The following is a 23,574-nucleotide window of genomic DNA, read 5'->3' as shown; positions in this document are numbered from 1 at the left end:
GGTCCCTATGAGGTAGCCCTAGCGAATGGGAGCTAAATAGCAGCGCTTTACGCATGAATTGGAATGGATCCTTGGCCGTCAAAAGCGTAGACCGGTACTATTGACTTCTACTACTATGAAAGAGGCATTCCCAGTACCCCACGGTTGCGATGGGATGGCATTTGAAATTGGGATTGGTAGGACAGAACTGCTAGCTATGGGGTTTACTCCGTTTCAATTGGGTAAATAGAGCATTTGTAGGCCTAGGAAAGCTAGCATGACCGGAGCAGTTACGGAGGCAGCTAGAGCACTTCCCGGAGTCAAGCGGGGCATCGGGGCATATCAGCCTACAAAGCCCCTAAGCGGAGACCGGAGCACCTAGCGGTTGGAGCACATCAAGCCATTTCCTCCCTTACCGGAGCACTTGTAGGAGGCATTTCCTCCGTTACCGGGGCACATTAGCGCTAGAAAGCCCTGCCCCCCCCTCAAGCTTTCGCTAAAAGAAAAGAAAAGAAAGAGCTTGCTGGAGGAAAGGAAAAGGGGAGGGAGGGGTCGGACCTTCCCTTAGTGTTGGTTCGTACTGAAGAGGAAGAAACTACAAACTATGGAAATGAAATACGCGGCAGATTGGGGCTGCCTTTTTGTTCGAAAATGAAAGGCGGAACAAAAAAAGCAGTTTTCGAACCTTTCCAATCAAAAGAAACGGGGCAGAGGAGTCTTTGGCACGCACGCAGGGACTTTAATGAAGAAATGAAGAAAGGGCCGTAAAGAGCAGCTCATAGGGCATTTGAGGGAAAGCAGGAACCCACGGGACAATTTCCTTGAACAGGCAGGAATTGACAGAAAATCTTATAGATAGAATGGCCTTGACTTCCGAGGCTCGATGGAACGGGCTGCTATGAGACTGGAAGCCCAACCTACTTAACTCAGGGGTTAGAGTATCGCTTTCATACGGCGAAAGTCATTGGTTCGAATCCAATAGTAGGTAACTTAAGATTTTTCATGGTTGGTTTCACTAACCAAGCACCGAGTTCCGTGCTTTCCAGCTTGCATTCGTCGTGAGCCAGAGCCAGTCCTTTGTCGATGGAAGAGTTCGATCCCTCACGGAAGCTTTCGTTCCGGTACAAATTAGATAGACCGAAGGGGGCGGGAAGCGCTGAAGCTGCCTTGGCCCTGGGGAGGAGCACATAGCGCTTACACCCCGTCGAAAAGGCAAGATAAAAGAGAAAACGCTTAGTGAAACCAAGAAAAATCTTGAGTCACCTACCACTGCAAGAAGTGCTAGATGAAAACCTCCGTGGTCTGTACGGCAACATGGTGGAAAACCCATGAAAGCGTAAATCCGCTACGAGGTAAAGAATCTTGGCGCACCTACATGAACTGCCCACCCTCAAGGCACGTAGGCACATAAAATTAGTCTATAATAATACAGGGCCACCCGCCTGTCTCTACCATTAAAAAACCTATATCAACTCCGTAGTCCGTTATATGGTGTAGTTAGTCGTTAAGGGAATAGTTCGTGTAGTTGCCTGCCAACAAGTCTCTACCAATGATAACCAATGATATAGTTGTTCTGTTCCGTCTAACAAATGTGTACCAATGATAACCACTACATAGTTCGTGTAGTTGAAATAGCAGCCTAGATGATCCGCTAAGGTACTCGCTAAGGTAGCAGCGTACATGATCCGCTAAGGTAGCAGCTACGGTTAGCAGCAGCGGTGGGATCTATCCGGGCCACAAGGAAAGGGCCGGTGAACAGGCTTTTCCTGTCCCCCTTATCCGTGTCTATACGCCTTCTTCCATTTGTTTTTCCGCAAGCAATGGGTTAGGCGGCTCTCTGGCCCTACCACCTTTTTGCTTGCCTTCACCTTTCTCGAAGTGGGTCCGTTCCTCCTGGCTTTCCTTCCCTGGATCTACTATGGCAACGTGCGTGGCTTGGCTTTGCTCTCGAAATTCTTTGCGGGTTGGTTGGGCGGCCGAGTTCGTTTCGTGCGTCCGTAAGAGTTGGATCGAGGCGAGGACTGAATCTATCCCCTCCGTGGCCCCCCCACGTCCGTCCGTCCGGGTGTATTCGGGGCCGATTGGGAATCCGATGCTATGGCCTCCTATCGGGGAATGAATCTATCGGTGTGTCCACGGTTGGATGGGAATGGGCCCCTAGGGCCTGTTTCATGGAAAAGCAACGTGCCACTCCGATTTTCCTATTCTCGAAATCACGGTAATCCTTATAAAAGGTACGAAATTTCTCTAACTCTAGATCGAACTTCTCCGTGTTGAAACTATCTAAACAATAAAGATCCCTATCAAATCTCTGAAATATCTTTTCACAATGAAGCAGTCTATAGACGTAATTAAGACCCATTTGTGAAACGATGAAACTATCTAGCTTTAACCTAGCTTCGCAGAAGTAGAGATACAGGCGATAATCGTTAGGACGCTTGAGTATTGAATCAAACAATCTAACGTATTTATCCGAAAGATCCTTAAGAACTTTATCCTTTCTAAGACGTCGGGTTGGACGGGTATTACTGACAATATCTCTCTTTTCCTCCGTTAGAGACGGAAACCAATAGACGGGATAATCATATTCGAGTTTTCCGGCTGTAATCATTTGTTTTAATGAAAAAATGGGAACTTTGTGATCGAATTGAAGATCATAGGATCTACCGCTTATCCCCCGACGAAGCTGAAACTGAACGTACGAATAACCCAATGGAATTGTAGACTGTCTTTGAAATAAGAATGTTAGCTTAGAACACACTCCTCTTTTTTGCAACTTTATAGAAAAGAAAGATAATTGAGCAATAGAAACTACTATCAAGAATAACCTTTTCCCACGCACTGATCATCGGGTAGGTCCCCATCAGTCTCACTCCGCCCAACATTGACATTATTTGAGTAGGCAGAATCCACCACCGCACCTTCTTCCTTTATAGTGTCCCACTTCTGTAGAATTGATTCAATTTGTGATTGATAGGACAACGCGAAGACCAGCAGAAAACGAGAATAAGACACTGTTGGCTGGGAACATCGGTTTGGTCCCTGCTGGGAACATCGGTTTCGGTTGAAGACTTAAATAAGTCCCTGCTGGGAACATCGGTTTCGGTTGAAGACTTAAATAAGTCCCTGCTGGGAACATCGGTTTCGGGTCCGTTCAGTCCCTGCTGGAGGTTCTGATTCATAACATCGGATCCGTCCCTGCTGGAGTATCGGGTCCGTCCCTGCTGGAGTATCAAGTTTCGGTTCCGGTCGGTCCCTGCTGGAGTTTAAGTTATTTTCTCTTCGGATCCGTCCCTGCTGGGAACATCGGTTTAAGTCCAGAGAATCAAACACGGCTCGTCCAGAGAATCAAAAACGGCTGGGAACATGGGTTTCGGCTGAGAACCTAAATCAGTCCCTGCTGGGAACCAGAACCAACAGCAAACAACTCCTGAAAAACGAGTTAAGAGAATAAGACACGGTTGGCTGGGAAAATCACACGGTTTCGGCCCGCTGGGAACATCGGTTTGGTCCCTGCTGGGAACATCGGGTCCGTCCCTGCTGGAGTTTCGGTTTCGGTTCCGGTCCGTCCCTGCGGCGGGTCCAGCGAGCAGAGCGAGCGGGCAAGGAGACAGCGAGCTATGCGAGCGATCAAGTAATTTTTTCACTTTAATTCCTTTTTTTCTTTCTTTTTTTTTGCCAATAAAAGCGCTTAGCAAGTTCCGCCGAGCCGTTATCCGAGACAACGGACTTCAACAGCGAAATCCCGACGTGCATGTCCCCCATCAGGTCTGAGTAGTGCTCAGCTGTCCAAGGGTGACATATGCCTGTGTCATCTCCCAAAGGGGCATGGTCGAGAAAAGGCAATTCAAGCCCTACTCGACTGGCTGGAAATTGAACAGCCAAGTGATGGGTCAATGAGAATAACGGCCAAGAGCCGTGAAACCCCAAAGGTTGCCCAACTCGCTCGAAAGGCAACAATCATTGGCTCTCGCATGGAAAGGCGCCTTAGAGGCCAATGCCGACCATGAACCCGCCTTGTCGGATTCGAAGATCCCAGACAGGAGCAAATACTGGACAGAGCTAGGAAAACGGTCTGTGGCACTACTTGAGTCAAAACGGAAGTGGTGTTTCAAAATGTTCATTCCTGTAGGCTGCGATTGCTATCAAACAACACTGTTAGCTTTTTTCGGCCCAATCGATCGGCACATTGCAAGTCACGGTATCTGGACTGCTACGGGAATCGATCAATAACCAATCAGTAACCAATCGATCGGCACATTGCAAGTCACAGTATCTGGTTCTCCCGCGAATGAATGCACGTACGTAACAGCACCAATGGTGCTTCGAATTCCCAAAATTCGATAACAGTTGAAAGGCTTGCTCGCTTAGAGACTTCCATAATCCAAATTCGATATTAGGATCATCATTGTCATCACTTGAATCAGTGTCTGATATAGGGGAAAACTCAGTCTTTGAACCTACACGTAATATAGCGGCAATCTCTGTCTCAGAACTAGCACCAAGGGTAATCATAGTCTTAATTGAAGGATTAAGGGTAGTAGTCTCTGGATTAAGGGTAGTAGTCTCGATCGTTGGAAAATAGCCCGAATCCACTGAGTTGGTATAAAGCTTAAGTTGCCGGTTAGAAAAAGGAACAGGAAGCAGTCTAATACTTTAAGTATTAAGTAACAGATGGCAATCGTAATGCGAATGGCTAACTACATGAGAACTGGCTACATGGGAACTAGAACGGGAATAGTGATGGGAACTAGGGGAACTAAGGGAACTAAGGGAACTAGAACGGGAAAGTTCGTAATGAAGTGCCATGTTTAAGTGAATCATATTTGTTCGGTATTTCATGCCTCTAAAACCCCCGGCAGATAGGCTTCATACCGCAAGAAAAAGCTTCTGGGATTTAAAGAGATGAAAGACCGGACCCTTCTGCTTAAACCAATCCGTGTCCATTAAACATGTTTCGCGTCCGCATCCATAAAGTAAAGTTCCTATCAGCGAGATTCGGCAGGTTCTGCCGGGCGGGCATCCACTACTGGCTTTGACCCCAACGCATCTTACCGTTAGAAGGTGTAATTAGTTCTGGCGGAAGCCCCGCCAATCAAAGGGAAAGGGGAAGAGGCTGACGAGCCAAAATCCAGTATCAAAGGGAAAGGGTCAAACAATTTAACCCAAATCACTATATTTATAACGCGAAGCGATCACCTTTCACTAGGTCATGGTCACTAGGTTACCATTCTATTTACTCAATTTCCCCATAAAGGTTCGAGTCCCGGATGGTCATTTCGATTGGGCAAAGTCAACAAGGAGTCAAGATTGCCTCAATACCCCGGTCCCTTTTTCCGCTTGCAGAATTGCTTGAATAAAAAAATAAATGTGTTGAATTGAAAAAAATTGAGTAAATAGATCGTTTTTTTCTGTCCCGCCCGCTCCGCGTCGTTCTCCGCTTGTGAAAAAGCATCGGTATATCGGTCATTACATGACCTTGATCGCTACGCTTGATTAGATACATATTTTCTGAGATAGATGCTGGGATAAAGCGCAAAGCTCTTTCTCAGCTTCCGCTCCTACTCGTGCTGGGAAAGTGCCATGTTATTTGGTTGGTGAGAGGCGCCGGCTACAGACAGAAAGATTTCGGTACTGGCCCCCTATAGTATAGCCTGGTAATAAAATTGCCGTATATAGATGCGCCATTCGTTTAGCCAGCTTCCAGTCTCTATTCACTTTGAGCCCTTCACAACCCCATCACCCCCTTATAGAGAAAAAAGGGTTGCAGGGCTTCATTCGGGTCAGTAATACACCCATTCTTGTTTCGGATTAGCTCAGTCGGTAGAGCAGTGGACTGTTAATCCATGGGTCGCAAGTTCGAGTCTTGCATCCGGAGAAAATAACTGAAACAAACATGAGAATTGATCGACTAGAGCTTTTAAATAGGCCCGCCCTCGAGACGGTGGTAATCGAAAAAAAGCCGTATAGAAAAAATGATAAAAATGGTAAGTAGATTGAATGGCGGGTATTGGTGAAAAGCCGGGGAAACGACGAAGAGTTGCTTGCTCCGGGTATTGGTGCTTTTATAAGACGTGATGACCCTATCGGTACCACAAGGATCTGGGCATGGCACCTACGAGACAAAGATGCCCAAAACGGATTCTCAATGGGATTGTTGACCAAGTGTCTCTCTTGCTCGAGAACAACAACGGTCCGCCATTCCTCGGGGATCCCCCGAACCACAGCTCACGAATGGTAACATAGGATGGTAACGGCCAATCAATTTACATTGCTTTGTGCTTTGTTCGGCTTTTTCATTGATTTGAAAACTCGGTGGAGAATTCGGTTTAGTTTACTTCAATCAATTAACCTGCTTCCGAGTCCAGTGAAATTATATGGACTTCCCTTCAATAAGTATACCCGAACTCAATGATCGAGAATACATGTATGTTATGCCTCGTAACAGATACGATACCACCTTCTTTACGCCTCTTTCCTTCTTTCTAAAGTGTCTTATTTGTTCGCAGTGTGGCATCTCTTCCGTGTCGGCATATTCTGAGAGAGGATCCTAAGCTTCCGCATCTTTCTGACCCGGAATGGGTAAGGAGAGGAAAGGTTGCTTCGGCGAAGGGGTTCCTGGAACAGATCCAGTGGAGACGGGGCCTGTAGCTCAGGGGATTAGAGCACGTGGCTACGAACCACGGTGTCGGGGGTTCGAATCCCTCCTCGCCCACAATAGGGAGAACGAGAAGTCACCTTGGGTTTTGTCGATTCGCTTCGTGACGATTCTATCGAGAAGGACCGAAGCCTTGCTCTCGAGGCAATTATTTCAAAGACTTCGAATGCTAAGCGTATTCCGGGGACTAGACCATGACATTTCTCAGAAGCTCCGAGCATAGGTGTACCGACGGCATTCAACATGGCCTCTATTTGTTTGATTCCTTGAACCTCTACTTGTTCGATTAGTCCATTGGAAGGGGTTAGGACGTGTGGATTGACCGATTTCTCTCTTCCCAATCGCGATCTTGGCTCAGAAAGTCAGTCAAAGCTTACTTTGAACGGGGAGAGTGGCCGAGTGGTTAAAAGCGACAGACTGTAAATCTGTTGAAGGTTTTCTACGTAGGTTCGAATCCTGCCTCTCCCAATAGGTTAGGTCTGAAAAAGATTGTAGCTTTCACTGTTAATGGATAGCGAAACGTGTATCTGATGCTTTGCCTAGGCCAGAGAACCCAACCCGCTCGTACCTTCCTCTTCCATGGAAATGAAACGAATTGACCTTTCCACCGCTTTCTCCCTCAAACCAACTTTCCTAAGGAGGGCGCCACCCTGGAGGGCTTTTGGGCAACCCCGGTCTTTCGGTATAGTGAATACACCCCTCCGTCCGACCTGATTAACAGACCCCGTAAACATATTCATGGGATAGGAGGACCCAGGAAGGGCGTCCGAGCCGGGGATATTGGGGAATGAATCTATCCGTGTGTCCACGGCACACAACCGTAACTAGAGCGGGAAGCAGCGGGCGGGAGAGAAGGGGGCGGACCCCCACCCCGAAGTGAAGAGATTCAATGAGACCACTCGAATACATAGACAACGTGCCATTTCATGAGTGACTAGGAAAAGCGGGGAAAGGTATAAGAAGAGAAAACTAATCGACGAGAAACTAATAGCTAGTAGCAACGACTTCTCGGGATCCATTGGTTTATATAGAATCCATCTTTTAGGCGTATCGAAATACATTATTTTCACCAGGCGTATATAATAAAATAGAGTGACCCCCGGTGTCCCGGGGTACCTAGTCCCCCCAGAACCGCGGGAGACAGTCGCCCATCATACGGCTCACCCACTCAACTTGCTTCGGATGTTAGTTCTGAATCGTTCAGGTTCAGATAACTTCGTTGGCTTTACGAACGAAGGAGCGGAGCAAGAAAGCGCCAAGCGCTTTCTCAGCGATGCCCGGGAGGGGGCGGAAAAGCAAGCAAGCCAGCTTTCCCCCTCGGTCCGTCCTCGGGCGGTTCGGCGAGCGCGCTTTCGAATGGATGATGTCGAGGCGTAAGGTGGGTGCAAGGGGCAACTTAACTGTACAGCCTAGCCACTATAGGTGGCCCCTTCAACACAACCGGGCCGAAGCGGAGTGATCTTTGAAGTACACTTTCTTTTGTAATCATGTAATTACTATAAGTCTCAAGTCTGGGTGTAGCAGGACTTGAACCTGCGACCATTAGATTAAAAGCCCAATGCTCTACCAACTGAGCTATACACCCAAATGTTATTGTATTACTATTACTACTAATTATGAGATAGATTTCTATGTGGTAATTGAACGAAAAAGAACAACTCTGACCCGGGATGGTTCGCCGGGCATATCGCGATGGCATTATAGTAGTATACATGAATGAATGTTATCTAGGTAACTATCCTTTGATTCAGACGCCTCATTCGCTTCATGTCAACCATCAATACCCCTCTCCGCTTTTCCATGGGCTATTTCCAAAATATCCCTCTGTCTTAGGCAGGCTACGCGATGATTCACATTCCATTTGAGTTCTGATAATTGAAAGATTGCATTCTCGAGTTGGAAGGGAAGGTTTTCTGGATTCAAGCGATTGCCCGACTTGGTACATCACACTCTCCCATGGAGGCCTGCCCGGTACTGCAAAGCCTTGCCCTTTCGTGGCCGAAAACCCCATGATTTCCATGCCGAGCCTGCTTGGATAAGAGTACGTGGCCCGCACCTTTTGAATCGAATTGAATTGAAGGGTGGCCCACTTGGGTAAAGTGGCACAAATCGATTAAAGCAAAGAGGGAGGCATAAAGGCTTTAAGCACAGAGTTTAATCGGGCGAAGAATGAGCCAACCGCGGGGCCACTCCGTGGGCTCTGAGTGACCTAGACTAATTCTTGAACACTACGCTAAACGATGAAAGGCATAGCGAAGTAAAAAGGGTAGAGACTGACAAGGTTTTTCCGCTACATGCTCTACTCGGAGGGCAGGGGTGGTCGGGCTTCTTTTCCATCAATATCATCAACTCTGACTTGGGAAAACTTGGCATGATGCTAACGGGGAAAACGGGGTTCGAACCCGCGACTTCTGGCGTGACAGACCAGCACTCTAACCAACTGAGCTATTTCCCCCGGAGATGGGGGATTCATTAAGCCCCCCCCATCCCGTAGGTATAACCTATTTGTTCTCTGCTAACTTTGTTTCCTCGAGATACGAATGATATTAAAAAGGCCATCGTCAAAGCAGACAGGGCAATAGCTTCTGTTAAGGCAAAGCCTGGAGTAACATAACCGAATAATTGTTTGGCTAATGATAAATTTCACGCCACAGAGGTTGTCGAAGGACTAGATACGTTTCCAGTACCTGCTACTGCTCCCGCTGAGGCCATGGTAGCCGCTCCTGCTCCAATTAATTTCGCACCTTCTAGCGTAACTAACTATTGGGTGTCTGTTAGGGTCACGAGAGGGGCTATAATGCGCCGGCTGCTTGACTTGACTGGAGAGGTCTTGGTCGAGTGTATTTCGCAAAGTCGCCAGGCTGCTGACACTGTGGGTCAGCTCAAAGCGTTGTTTCTCCGCATCCGATCGGGGCAGAATTGCAATACGAGAAGTACAGTCCCACTCCTGCTGCTGCACCGAAATCTTCAATAACTCCCTGAAATATGTGATTAGGTAATGTAGATGGCTCGTATACACGTTCAAGGATCACTCTCCAGGCTAGGGGGACTATTCGCCCAGTGATTGAAGGCCTAACAGGGAGAGAAGAAACCCATTCGATTTATCACTAGAGGCCTAGTGATTGCATAACTTCGAGGTTCCAACTGCTACGGATAGAGGGATTTGAACCCCCACGACTGAGTAAGGTCACCAGAACCTAAACCTGGCATGTCTACCAATTCCATCATATCCGCACATCGATTCTTATTTCGAAACGTTCTTATTGAGAAACCCTTTTTCACTGTTAACTGGATAGAGCCAAGAACGCCAATGGCAGAGCAAAGCTCGGATGGCGTAGCAATTAAGGGAAGCTGAAACACCACCGTATATTTCGATTCTCCCGGAAGCGTGACTCGCTCAATGAAATGGAGCCTATTGGACCAGACGCATCATAAATTACGACGATCCCTTTCAACCCCTCAGGCTCGGCCCTCAAAAAGCGCTCTCCAAATCAAGTGCCGGGTGGTGGAAAACGCACCACGTGGGAATGCTAACTTATGACCATACTCACGGATGGAGAGGGATTCGAACCCCCGGTATTTTTCCGAATACTTCGGTTTTCAAGACCGACTCTTTAAACCGCTCAGACATCCATCCCTTTCCCGACAGGATCATGAGCCTAGAGCCATCAATAATCAACGGGAAAGCGTGCCAAGCCTGCAGGTCTTTGTAAATTGCACGCAACGTCTTCAGAGAACAAATAGGTTGTACCGCCTCACCCTGTTCTCTGCTCCCCAAGGATACGGGTTGTTGATTGCGCTTGACCGGCACCTCTAGTACGACACATCTTTCAGAATACGAGCGAATGCTCGGATCAGTATTTCTTAATGATTCGAGCTCCTTATTCGATTGAGAAGTACGTGGGGCCAGAATGTATGCGAACCGTTCGACTATGACCTCGTTTCCTGAGCCAGAGGGGGAACCGCGAAATGGGCTGGCAAGAGCAGACAGCAACTCGTTTCACTCTCGTAATTCGGGGGAGAGAAAATTCCCAGGGATTCGAACCCTCAACTTTTGCCTGCTTTTAGAGATCATTATTCCGCCATTGGAACCACTCTCCCAAACCAAGTAGTTATTTCTCTTTCCAATGAGGGGTCCAGTCGAGGCGCCGAGGGCCGCAGGTGTACCGCGTATTCTATTTACCAGTTTCTCCGGAAGGTCATGTCCGGGGACTTTGACTTGATGGTGTGGTGTGACGAGGCGAGAATTCGAATTCTCGCTTTCCGGGAGTTGGTCAAACCCAACCCTAATTGCTCGGATAGCAACCAATGCACATTGCTGAGTGATAAGGTGGTTTTCCGGCTTGCGTAAAATCGTTTGCCCTTTTTTTGCCCTTCCCCAATTCACCGCTTTTCTTTCGACAGCCAGGGATTCGAGCTACACAGCCAGGGCCGGGATTCTCCTAGCGCTTGCAATTTATTGCAGGATTCTCGCATTCACTGCTTTTTTTTGATGGAAACCGAAATATTTACTTCCCGCCAGGCAAGCAATCATTCCTTATGTACCTGGAAGGGAATGCCGAACCAATCCGAAGGATGCTCGCAATCCAGTGCTTTGCACCGGGGTAGCAAGGTGGGTGGGGCTTTTTTGGCAAATCCTTTCGCTACCTTTTTGGTTTGGAAAGTTTTTTATTTTGAAGGATGCTTGCTTTTTATTCGCTCTTCGATAGTGAGAAGCCGTTAATTTAATAAAGTCTTTCGACAGTCCTAATACGATGTTGAATGGTGGGAAAGTGCATCGTTGGATATAGAGGCTTAGCAGTAAGAGGCCCTAGTCCAGCGATGGGTTTGGTTATCTAATGCCAGCTCCAGGAAGGTGGCCAGGCCGAAGTGATCTTGAAAAAGAAGACTAGAATAATGGAGAAATGGCCTCGATGCTCGTGATAGAAATGAAATCTGCTTATGTCCATTGGATAGGCACTCTAGCAAAAGAAAGGGTTTGGTGTATCTATCGAACAATGAAGCTGAGCGCTGCGAAGCTTTGAGAAGGTGCATCGAAAGCTGTCTATCCGCTGAACTATAGAAGCTGAAGAAAAAGGTATATCGAAAGCCGCCCAAGAGCTGAAAGGATCGACCGCATACACAGATTTTCTAATCAGATACGGTACTCAAAATCAAAGAATGCCATTTTGTCAAATATTTCATTAATTTCGGTATGCTTGCAAGGAACTAAGACTCTAGTGGAAAAGACGGCAAGATCACTGAGGTAGAGAGATTGCCCAGAGGCAGGCTCCAAGCAAGGGGGAGACTTGCCAGAAAAGGCGATCACTCATCGATCCGATCCATCTCATTCCTCATTCTCGGTGAAATCCTAGAGGCGTAGGAGGCGTGGGATTCAGCGCTGCTTCTCGAAAAAACTTCATATTCACTACCGCCTCCCGCAAACAATTCAATAATTGTTTGGATTCATAGATCGATCAGGTTCATGAGGAGATCCATTAATAATGAGCAAACAATTCAATGCCTAGAGGATCCGATTGGACATGAGCGAACTCCTGCGGTTCTTGGGTCCCGGGGTCACCTTGTTCGTCTTCATCTGTAGGTCCGAGAGATACATCTATCAAGACTGATCGGGTTGGTTGATCAACCCCAAAGGGCAGGCGGGACAAAAGGGACTTCGGGACCCAAGAACGGCAAAGATCGCTTGCTTCGGTCGCTGCGTCTTGCTGACGCTTCGCTTCCGAATAAAGGGCCGAATTCATCTTGAACCACCTCTGGGGAACCGGTCGAGTTCCCCCCTCGCTGAGCCTTTTTTATCAATGTAAAAACCCCAGTAATTATGCTCCATGACCTTCGGGGGTTGTGCACCCAGAAGAAGCCGGCGTGATCTCAGAGGAGGTCGTGAAAAAGCTGATTAATTCTTACGTGGGATAAACCCAGGCGTAAGCTCAGACAAAGAGGTAAGCTTTGTAGGACCAGAGTCTGCAGTGCTGGCTAAAGTCAAAACGAATCTCGGTCTTCGTGGGAAAATTACCTCATTCAGCCGTCTAAAAGTGCAAATCTTCGTTCCATGTTGCGTAATTCCTTGGCCAACTTTCAATAGGGGCGTTGTCACGTCATATTGACGTATCCACGACTGACGCCTCGGTCCGGTATGAGTTGCAAACGTGACCTTAATCTGTTTCTGACGCACTTCTGTAATCGAACTTTTGAAGCGTAAGCAATCCCAATGTGGTGTACTTCCAAGCAAGCTTGAGAGAGCCATATTTATTGACATTGTCATTAAATCCTTATCAGCTGCGGCATATATTATTGGGATATGTTTATTCAATGAAATTTACGTCTTGTATGTGTGCATAAAATACAATCTAATTACTTTTCCGTTCACAACCTATAGATTGAAGTCTTCGGTTGGACATTCGAAATCCGGTTCCAACGTAACCCCGTGATGCTGCCGCTACGTGCCATAGAATATGCTCACTCACGATCCCTCACCACCTCGAGGGGTGTTATGATTTAACCCAGTATGGCCTCCTCGTTACCTTCAATCAACCCAATTCACGCGGAAAAAGAATTGGTAAAATCGCTTCGCTTCCGGGCCGCCCCAATGTGTTGAAGCTGGCACCCGTTCGGCCAGGGTTCACGACCTGGTAACGGGTCATAAGGATAAGACCCTTCCCAATAAGTATCCTCTCCATGGCTGGGGCAGTCAAATCCGCTATTGAGTGAGGCTATCCTAGGGCTTGGGATGAGTTTAGCCCAAATCTCGTTGGTGTGCAAAAGCACCGGTGAACTTGCTGAAAACAGGTAACCAGGAAGCTCGAACTACTTCACTGTAGTCGCGTGACCTGGTCTAGGGGTTAAATCCGATAGGATTTGATGGTGATGTAACACTAACGTAACCATTCTGGATCGTGCTTTAAGGTTTCCATTCCGGGAACGAGAGGGATTCTATCCATATATACATATATGCATATATCCATATAAAATAGATTTATCTCAATATGAATATGTATATGCATATGTGTTTAGGCTATATCTGCTAGAAGAAAAGATCTGCACTAGAAATCACAAATAAAGCATCCATCAAGGAATTAATTCCTGGCTAAAGGTAAAAACTTTTATCATGGAATGGGACAGTGTTTTTTTATTGACAATATCCGATATGGAACTCAAAAGTCATCCACGTATTAAAGCGTAATGTGGTTGGGACCTTGATCAAGGGCCAGGTGGACACACCTCCCCTCTTACCTCTGAAAGGATTTTCGATAGCTTTACCACCTTATTGAGATTTCACCCATCGAGATAACTTAGGGCACCTCGACCGAAAAGCCTTTGGTATGAAACTCGTCCCAAGGGAAGAGTTGAACCCGGGGGAAGGTCGAGGTTTTGTTTTAGGCTCGCGTTATTTCTTTTGCTTCCTGTAGGGGAACGGGAACTGCCGGGGATAAATTGCCGTTATTTCCCGGGTTTCCTGGGAATGACCAAGAAATGAATCGAATTGGGCCCGGTATAGCAAATAGCCAATTTTTCTGTTGTCGATTAGGTAAATCTTTAGTAGGGAACCCTGCAGGTTCCTAGCGTTCACCTGCTGCAGTGTCCCTCGTGGATCTTGTGGTGGCCCCTGCTTCACTCGCCAACTACCGTTGCCGTTCCAACGGACGGCTGAGTCAATAACTCCGCCATCAGTAGAAGAGGTTTCGGGTTATACGGTTCGACGGAATCAACGCCGTGGGGTTTATGAATCCGATGCCCTAGACGAGCCAAGCGAAGCGGATACGACGTACCGGCGATGCGCTCTACCCCGATCAAGCTTCCTAGACGGACGCTACAGACTAGTTTACACTGAAAGAACAAGCACCGAATTCCTGAAACACAAATAAATACAAAGCCGTTTAATTCATTCCGCATCTTTTTTATAGGTATTTTCTAGTGATTGAATCAGATCGTTGCCTCCTCCATTCGTCGAAGTGGCTGAAACCCGTCGACTGGCTGAAGCGGTCGACTGGCTGAAGCGGTCGAGTTTTCCGCCATGGACTTCTCCCTCTCTTGCATCAAGGTCAACCGCTTTCAAGATTGTCGATCTCTCGCTCTTGCTTAATGGTCAACCGCTTTCACCGGCAAGAGGTTACGCGGCTGCATCTATTGATGAGTGCAAGCTCGGATTCTGGAAATGGACCTAAAGGCAAGCGTAGCGAAAGGCTTCCCCGAAGGAAGCCTGAGCGAAGCGATCACCTTTCAATTATCCGATCACCTTTCACCTCCAAGTTTGCTCTTCGAATCGCCCAAGAGCGGGTCGTTTGCAGGGACCGACGAGCGTAGCGAAAGGCTATTGGAGGGAGTCCAAAGAAAGTTGGAAGAGCTTGCCGACCCGCATTCGCGGGCTTCTACCGGGCGTGGTAAACGACGAAATGCTTCGGGGAGCTGAAAATAGGCATAGATCCGGAAATTCCCGAATAGGTTAACCTTCTGAACTGCCTGCTGAATTCATGGGCAGACAAGAGACAACCCGGCGAACTGAAACATCTTAGTAGCCAAAGAAAGAAAAAGCAAAAGCGATTCCCCCGGCGAGTGAAATGGGAATAGCCTAAACCGTGAAAACGGGGTTGTGGGAGAGCGATGAAGGCTTTGTTTTGCTAGGCGAAGCAGTTGAGTACTGCACCCCAGATGGTGAGAGTCCAGTAGCCGGAAGTACGGCTGGCTTACGCTCCAACCCGAGTAGCATGGGGCACGCGAAATCCCGTGTGAATCAGCAAGGACCACCTTGCAAGGCTAAATACTCCTGAGTGACCGATAGCGAAGCAGTACCGTGAGGGAAAGGTGAAAAGAACCCCCATCGGGGAGTGAAATAGAACATGAAACCTTTTTTACAGAATAAGAAGAAAATAAAAAAGTACTTCTCAATCGAATAAGGAGCTCGAATCATTAAGAAATACTGATCCGAGCATTCGCTCGTATTCTGAAAGATGTGTCGTACTAGAGGTGCCGGTCAAGCGCAATCAACAACCCGTATCCTTGGGGAGCAGAGAACAGGGTGAGGCGGTACAACCTATTTGTTCTCTGAAGACGTTGCGTGCAATTTACAAAGACCTGCAGGCTTGGCACGCTTTCCCGTTGATTATTGATGGCTCTAGGCTCATGATCCTGTCGGGAAAGGGATGGATGTCTGAGCGGTTTAAAGAGTCGGTCTTGAAAACCGAAGTATTCGGAAAAATACCGGGGGTTCGAATCCCTCTCCATCCGTGAGTATGGTCATAAGTTAGCATTCCCACGTGGTGCGTTTTCCACCACCCGGCACTTGATTTGGAGAGCGCTTTTTGAGGGCCGAGCCTGAGGGGTTGAAAGGGATCGTCGTAATTTATGATGCGTCTGGTCCAATAGGCTCCATTTCATTGAGCGAGTCACGCTTCCGGGAGAATCGAAATATACGGTGGTGTTTCAGCTTCCCTTAATTGCTACGCCATCCGAGCTTTGCTCTGCCATTGGCGTTCTTGGCTCTATCCAGTTAACAGTGAAAAAGGGTTTCTCAATAAGAACGTTTCGAAATAAGAATCGATGTGCGGATATGATGGAATTGGTAGACATGCCAGGTTTAGGTTCTGGTGACCTTACTCAGTCGTGGGGGTTCAAATCCCTCTATCCGTAGCAGTTGGAACCTCGAAGTTATGCAATCACTAGGCCTCTAGTGATAAATCGAATGGGTTTCTTCTCTCCCTGTTAGGCCTTCAATCACTGGGCGAATAGTCCCCCTAGCCTGGAGAGTGATCCTTGAACGTGTATACGAGCCATCTACATTACCTAATCACATATTTCAGGGAGTTATTGAAGATTTCGGTGCAGCAGCAGGAGTGGGACTGTACTTCTCGTATTGCAATTCTGCCCCGATCGGATGCGGAGAAACAACGCTTTGAGCTGACCCACAGTGTCAGCAGCCTGGCGACTTTGCGAAATACACTCGACCAAGACCTCTCCAGTCAAGTCAAGCAGCCGGCGCATTATAGCCCCTCTCGTGACCCTAACAGACACCCAATAGTTAGTTACGCTAGAAGGTGCGAAATTAATTGGAGCAGGAGCGGCTACCATGGCCTCAGCGGGAGCAGTAGCAGGTACTGGAAACGTATCTAGTCCTTCGACAACCTCTGTGGCGTGAAATTTATCATTAGCCAAACAATTATTCGGTTATGTTACTCCAGGCTTTGCCTTAACAGAAGCTATTGCCCTGTCTGCTTTGACGATGGCCTTTTTAATATCATTCGTATCTCGAGGAAACAAAGTTAGCAGAGAACAAATAGGTTATACCTACGGGATGGGGGGGGCTTAATGAATCCCCCATCTCCGGGGGAAATAGCTCAGTTGGTTAGAGTGCTGGTCTGTCACGCCAGAAGTCGCGGGTTCGAACCCCGTTTTCCCCGTTAGCATCATGCCAAGTTTTCCCAAGTCAGAGTTGATGATATTGATGGAAAAGAAGCCCGACCACCCCTGCCCTCCGAGTAGAGCATGTAGCGGAAAAACCTTGTCAGTCTCTACCCTTTTTACTTCGCTATGCCTTTCATCGTTTAGCGTAGTGTTCAAGAATTAGTCTAGGTCACTCAGAGCCCACGGAGTGGCCCCGCGGTTGGCTCATTCTTCGCCCGATTAAACTCTGTGCTTAAAGCCTTTATGCCTCCCTCTTTGCTTTAATCGATTTGTGCCACTTTACCCAAGTGGGCCACCCTTCAATTCAATTCGATTCAAAAGGTGCGGGCCACGTACTCTTATCCAAGCAGGCTCGGCATGGAAATCATGGGGTTTTCGGCCACGAAAGGGCAAGGCTTTGCAGTACCGGGCAGGCCTCCATGGGAGAGTGTGATGTACCAAGTCGGGCAATCGCTTGAATCCAGAAAACCTTCCCTTCCAACTCGAGAATGCAATCTTTCAATTATCAGAACTCAAATGGAATGTGAATCATCGCGTAGCCTGCCTAAGACAGAGGGATATTTTGGAAATAGCCCATGGAAAAGCGGAGAGGGGTATTGATGGTTGACATGAAGCGAATGAGGCGTCTGAATCAAAGGATAGTTACCTAGATAACATTCATTCATGTATACTACTATAATGCCATCGCGATATGCCCGGCGAACCATCCCGGGTCAGAGTTGTTCTTTTTCGTTCAATTACCACATAGAAATCTATCTCATAATTAGTAGTAATAGTAATACAATAACATTTGGGTGTATAGCTCAGTTGGTAGAGCATTGGGCTTTTAATCTAATGGTCGCAGGTTCAAGTCCTGCTACACCCAGACTTGAGACTTATAGTAATTACATGATTACAAAAGAAAGTGTACTTCAAAGATCACTCCGCTTCGGCCCGGTTGTGTTGAAGGGGCCACCTATAGTGGCTAGGCTGTACAGTTAAGTTGCCCCTTGCACCCACCTTACGCCTCGACATCATCCATTCGAAAGCGCGCTCGCCGAACCGCCCGAGGACGGACCGAGGGGGAAAGCTGGCTTGCTTGCTTTTCCGCCCCCTCCCGGGCATCGCTGAGAAAGCGCTTGGCGCTTTCTTGCTCCGCTCCTTCGTTCGTAAAGCCAACGAAGTTATCTGAACCTGAACGATTCAGAACTAACATCCGAAGCAAGTTGAGTGGGTGAGCCGTATGATGGCGACTGTCTCCCGCGGTTCTGGGGGGACTAGGTACCCCGGGACACCGGGGGTCACTCTATTTTATTATATACGCCTGGTGAAAATAATGTATTTCGATACGCCTAAAAGATGGATTCTATATAAACCAATGGATCCCGAGAAGTCGTTGCTACTAGCTATTAGTTTCTCGTCGATTAGTTTTCTCTTCTTATACCTTTCCCCGCTTTTCCTAGTCACTCATGAAATGGCACGTTGTCTATGTATTCGAGTGGTCTCATTGAATCTCTTCACTTCGGGGTGGGGGTCCGCCCCCTTCTCTCCCGCCCGCTGCTTCCCGCTCTAGTTACGGTTGTGTGCCGTGGACACACGGATAGATTCATTCCCCAATATCCCCGGCTCGGACGCCCTTCCTGGGTCCTCCTATCCCATGAATATGTTTACGGGGTCTGTTAATCAGGTCGGACGGAGGGGTGTATTCACTATACCGAAAGACCGGGGTTGCCCAAAAGCCCTCCAGGGTGGCGCCCTCCTTAGGAAAGTTGGTTTGAGGGAGAAAGCGGTGGAAAGGTCAATTCGTTTCATTTCCATGGAAGAGGAAGGTACGAGCGGGTTGGGTTCTCTGGCCTAGGCAAAGCATCAGATACACGTTTCGCTATCCATTAACAGTGAAAGCTACAATCTTTTTCAGACCTAACCTATTGGGAGAGGCAGGATTCGAACCTACGTAGAAAACCTTCAACAGATTTACAGTCTGTCGCTTTTAACCACTCGGCCACTCTCCCCGTTCAAAGTAAGCTTTGACTGACTTTCTGAGCCAAGATCGCGATTGGGAAGAGAGAAATCGGTCAATCCACACGTCCTAACCCCTTCCAATGGACTAATCGAACAAGTAGAGGTTCAAGGAATCAAACAAATAGAGGCCATGTTGAATGCCGTCGGTACACCTATGCTCGGAGCTTCTGAGAAATGTCATGGTCTAGTCCCCGGAATACGCTTAGCATTCGAAGTCTTTGAAATAATTGCCTCGAGAGCAAGGCTTCGGTCCTTCTCGATAGAATCGTCACGAAGCGAATCGACAAAACCCAAGGTGACTTCTCGTTCTCCCTATTGTGGGCGAGGAGGGATTCGAACCCCCGACACCGTGGTTCGTAGCCACGTGCTCTAATCCCCTGAGCTACAGGCCCCGTCTCCACTGGATCTGTTCCAGGAACCCCTTCGCCGAAGCAACCTTTCCTCTCCTTACCCATTCCGGGTCAGAAAGATGCGGAAGCTTAGGATCCTCTCTCAGAATATGCCGACACGGAAGAGATGCCACACTGCGAACAAATAAGACACTTTAGAAAGAAGGAAAGAGGCGTAAAGAAGGTGGTATCGTATCTGTTACGAGGCATAACATACATGTATTCTCGATCATTGAGTTCGGGTATACTTATTGAAGGGAAGTCCATATAATTTCACTGGACTCGGAAGCAGGTTAATTGATTGAAGTAAACTAAACCGAATTCTCCACCGAGTTTTCAAATCAATGAAAAAGCCGAACAAAGCACAAAGCAATGTAAATTGATTGGCCGTTACCATCCTATGTTACCATTCGTGAGCTGTGGTTCGGGGGATCCCCGAGGAATGGCGGACCGTTGTTGTTCTCGAGCAAGAGAGACACTTGGTCAACAATCCCATTGAGAATCCGTTTTGGGCATCTTTGTCTCGTAGGTGCCATGCCCAGATCCTTGTGGTACCGATAGGGTCATCACGTCTTATAAAAGCACCAATACCCGGAGCAAGCAACTCTTCGTCGTTTCCCCGGCTTTTCACCAATACCCGCCATTCAATCTACTTACCATTTTTATCATTTTTTCTATACGGCTTTTTTTCGATTACCACCGTCTCGAGGGCGGGCCTATTTAAAAGCTCTAGTCGATCAATTCTCATGTTTGTTTCAGTTATTTTCTCCGGATGCAAGACTCGAACTTGCGACCCATGGATTAACAGTCCACTGCTCTACCGACTGAGCTAATCCGAAACAAGAATGGGTGTATTACTGACCCGAATGAAGCCCTGCAACCCTTTTTTCTCTATAAGGGGGTGATGGGGTTGTGAAGGGCTCAAAGTGAATAGAGACTGGAAGCTGGCTAAACGAATGGCGCATCTATATACGGCAATTTTATTACCAGGCTATACTATAGGGGGCCAGTACCGAAATCTTTCTGTCTGTAGCCGGCGCCTCTCACCAACCAAATAACATGGCACTTTCCCAGCACGAGTAGGAGCGGAAGCTGAGAAAGAGCTTTGCGCTTTATCCCAGCATCTATCTCAGAAAATATGTATCTAATCAAGCGTAGCGATCAAGGTCATGTAATGACCGATATACCGATGCTTTTTCACAAGCGGAGAACGACGCGGAGCGGGCGGGACAGAAAAAAACGATCTATTTACTCAATTTTTTTCAATTCAACACATTTATTTTTTTATTCAAGCAATTCTGCAAGCGGAAAAAGGGACCGGGGTATTGAGGCAATCTTGACTCCTTGTTGACTTTGCCCAATCGAAATGACCATCCGGGACTCGAACCTTTATGGGGAAATTGAGTAAATAGAATGGTAACCTAGTGACCATGACCTAGTGAAAGGTGATCGCTTCGCGTTATAAATATAGTGATTTGGGTTAAATTGTTTGACCCTTTCCCTTTGATACTGGATTTTGGCTCTTGAAGAAATTCAACACATTTAAAAAACAAAAATAAATAAATAATAAAAAAACAATAAATTCAACACATTTGCGGTGGCTAAGCGATTCGAGGACAAGTGGATATTCAGGCTGCCCGAGAGAGAGTGGTACAAGTACGAGAACGGATACTGGTCGACCCACGACGGATCCTGTTACGAGATCATGAATGCGATCGAGGCCGAGATCACTCAGATGAGGGGCAGATACACGCCTCCCCTAAGAAAGAGGATGGGGACCCTCCAGTTCCGCCGGCTTATCGAAGAGTACCTGAGGCAGCGGCTATACAAGACACCCCAGCCGCTGAAAGGGGTGCATTTTACCAACGGGGTCCTGGTAGTACGGGGTGACGATAAGGAGCTGTTGCCGCCGCGGCCGGGCCTTTGGTCCTTTAATCAATGCGGGATCGCATTGAATCCGTGTACACAGCTCACCAAGGTACAGAAGGAGTTCTTACTTAGCTTAACAGCAGGAGACCCGTTGAAACTCAATGTTCTACGGGCGTTCCTGCGCTTGCTGTTCACTCAGGATAACAGCGAGCAGTTTTGCCTGTACCTTCGGGGCCCAGGGGCCACGGGGAAATCCACGATGGTGCAGCTGTTGGAGCACATCATAGGGGAGGCATCTTGCGCGTTGGATGTGCTACGGCTAGCAAACCGCTTTGAGATGAGGGCGATCCAGGACAAGGTGCTTATCACGCTGCCGGATATACCACTCAAGGTAAACGACGCGATATGCTCGATCCTAAAAAAACGGATCTCGGGGGATAAGGTGACTGTCGAGATCAAGAACGGGGGGATCTTCTCTCTAGCTATCCGGGCCCTCCTCCTAGTTACCTCCAACGCGAAGTGGAGTGTGCAAGACCGGACCAGCGGCTTTAGGCGGCGCATGCTGTACCTGCTGACGCCGAAGGCCGCCGCGCGGCGAGACCCGCTTCTCCTAGAGAAGCTTAAGGAGGACGCTAGCGGGCTGGTTAACTGGGCATTGGCGATGCCGGCCGAGCAGTCCCGGATAGGGCAGTGTGTGGAGGCTATCAATGAGCTGAGCGGAGGCGGGCTAGACTCCTCGGGGGTGTTGGAATGGTTGTTCGCCAAGGTGATATATTGCCCGGGCCAAGAGATGCCCTTGGGAGCGAGGAAGGTGCCCTTAAGCGGGTCGTTATACGAATCGTATGTGCGCGGAGACGCAAGGGACAGAACCGGTATCTTACTGCTCTTTTGGGGACGCATTTGAGGACTCTTACAGGTCCCAGGGGTACCGGGACATAGTGACGAAGAGAAGATCCCAAGGAAGGGTGGTTATTGGGGTGGGCTTGGGCGGGTACGGAGAGCCCATAAAGAGGAGCGGGAGGGTGGACATCGTGAAGTATCTCATGGAGACGGAGCCCTGTCATTTCCAAATCTTTGCTTTTATGCCCCCTTCATTTCCCAAACCTCAGTATTATTAATAAGTAGCACGGATAGAGAAATGGAAAATCTATCAAATTGCTGGGTAGATTCGCTAATGAGTCTCTTGTTTTCATTTGAGTAATATGAAACGGGTCAAATATAGAGGAGATTGACGAGTTGGTATAGGCTTATCCATATCATTAATTACCCTTCGATAAGGAATCCATTTTGAAATGAAGACAGCTTCGATATCTGACTTTCGTTCTTTCTTTCGTTCCAACGAGGCTGCCTGAGAAAGATTCGGTAACCTACCTAACTACCTAATAAGTAAGTGAGTAAGGATACGTATCTTTATGGGATAGGATCCGATGACTGCTTGAGGCCCGCTAGTAGCGATGATGCTGAAGTAGCAGTGAGAAAGGAAACCAGGGATATATACGAAAAAGAAAAGAGGTTACTTGTCTCGGTGATTCTGGCTTAGTTAGCTTGTTCCGTGACGAGCGACTAAGTCAAGTCCTGCATCCTATTTCCTCCCTCTTCCGTGGACCGGATCAGAAGTCCAGGTTCCGTGGAAAGAAAATTGTACCACGGGACCTCGAGAAGGTCAAGCTGTTATTACTACCAATTGTTACTACCAATGCATGACACAGATTTTTCTAATTCAGTTGTGTACTCCAAGGTTAATTCAGATGAATGGCGAGGACGAGTATTTCATCTATACCATAAAGATTATGAATAGGGAAAGAAGAACGAAAGTGTAGTAAAAAGAGAGTTAGTAATGCCAATTTTAGACGGGTTTAGTAATATCAGTTGCATAGCCAGTCCCGGTAGGATGCCAATGCACCAATCTAGTATAGTATAGTTAGAGACTGTATAGGGTTACAAAGATGTTGGGTAGAGGTAGCCCCGACTCTTTTGAAACATGTCTCTGAGAAATCTTTTAACTTGAAATTGGGGACTTGCCAGTGGGTTAACAAGGCCTCCGTTATAGCCTCCCGAAAGTTATGTAGGCAACTGGCAAAAGTACGGTCAAGGACGAACTTAAGGATACCGAAAAAGCCTATAAGAGTAGAGACAATGTGCATAAACCTCCGTGTAATGTGTCAAAAGGGATATAGGGAAAGAGTGTCGAGATGTCGACTATGTCGGCTTTTTCCGTTATCGAGGTGGTGAAGCAAGATAAGGGGGGGGTGCATGTAGAGGCGTGTCACGCCTTACTCTCCG

At 47.7% G+C, this 23,574-nt stretch overlaps 11 non-coding genes across 11 annotated transcripts; 6 read left to right on the top strand and 5 right to left on the bottom strand.

Annotated features, from left to right (window-relative positions):
• The first annotated feature begins 894 nt into the window (after positions 1 to 894).
• Positions 895 to 967, top strand: TRNAM-CAU (transfer RNA methionine (anticodon CAU)). The gene has a single exon. It is a non-coding gene; the product is annotated as a tRNA-Met (tRNA).
• A 4,817-nt stretch (positions 968 to 5,784) lies between these two features.
• TRNAN-GUU (transfer RNA asparagine (anticodon GUU)) lies at positions 5,785 to 5,857 on the top strand. The gene has a single exon. It is a non-coding gene; the product is annotated as a tRNA-Asn (tRNA).
• Positions 5,858 to 6,620: 763 nt separating this feature from the next.
• On the top strand, positions 6,621 to 6,694 carry TRNAR-ACG (transfer RNA arginine (anticodon ACG)). The gene has a single exon. It is a non-coding gene; the product is annotated as a tRNA-Arg (tRNA).
• Positions 6,695 to 7,022: 328 nt separating this feature from the next.
• On the top strand, positions 7,023 to 7,105 carry TRNAY-GUA (transfer RNA tyrosine (anticodon GUA)). The gene has a single exon. It is a non-coding gene; the product is annotated as a tRNA-Tyr (tRNA).
• Positions 7,106 to 8,149: 1,044 nt separating this feature from the next.
• TRNAK-UUU (transfer RNA lysine (anticodon UUU)) lies at positions 8,150 to 8,222 on the bottom strand. Its single transcript has one exon. It is a non-coding gene; the product is annotated as a tRNA-Lys (tRNA).
• A 796-nt stretch (positions 8,223 to 9,018) lies between these two features.
• Positions 9,019 to 9,092, bottom strand: TRNAD-GUC (transfer RNA aspartic acid (anticodon GUC)). Its single transcript has one exon. It is a non-coding gene; the product is annotated as a tRNA-Asp (tRNA).
• A 7,862-nt stretch (positions 9,093 to 16,954) lies between these two features.
• TRNAD-GUC (transfer RNA aspartic acid (anticodon GUC)) lies at positions 16,955 to 17,028 on the top strand. The gene has a single exon. It is a non-coding gene; the product is annotated as a tRNA-Asp (tRNA).
• A 796-nt stretch (positions 17,029 to 17,824) lies between these two features.
• Positions 17,825 to 17,897, top strand: TRNAK-UUU (transfer RNA lysine (anticodon UUU)). The gene has a single exon. It is a non-coding gene; the product is annotated as a tRNA-Lys (tRNA).
• A 1,043-nt stretch (positions 17,898 to 18,940) lies between these two features.
• TRNAY-GUA (transfer RNA tyrosine (anticodon GUA)) lies at positions 18,941 to 19,023 on the bottom strand. Its single transcript has one exon. It is a non-coding gene; the product is annotated as a tRNA-Tyr (tRNA).
• A 328-nt stretch (positions 19,024 to 19,351) lies between these two features.
• On the bottom strand, positions 19,352 to 19,425 carry TRNAR-ACG (transfer RNA arginine (anticodon ACG)). Its single transcript has one exon. It is a non-coding gene; the product is annotated as a tRNA-Arg (tRNA).
• A 763-nt stretch (positions 19,426 to 20,188) lies between these two features.
• Positions 20,189 to 20,261, bottom strand: TRNAN-GUU (transfer RNA asparagine (anticodon GUU)). The gene has a single exon. It is a non-coding gene; the product is annotated as a tRNA-Asn (tRNA).
• Positions 20,262 to 23,574: the final 3,313 nt, after the last annotated feature.

This window comes from Cibotium barometz, unplaced genomic scaffold, assembly GCF_041138505.1.
Source record: "Cibotium barometz isolate CiBa-2024 unplaced genomic scaffold, ASM4113850v1 ctg539, whole genome shotgun sequence".
Lineage (NCBI taxonomy): Eukaryota > Viridiplantae > Streptophyta > Polypodiopsida > Cyatheales > Cibotiaceae > Cibotium > Cibotium barometz.
Note: the sequence above shows the minus strand (reverse complement) of the source record. Positions and strands in the feature narration are given on the sequence as shown.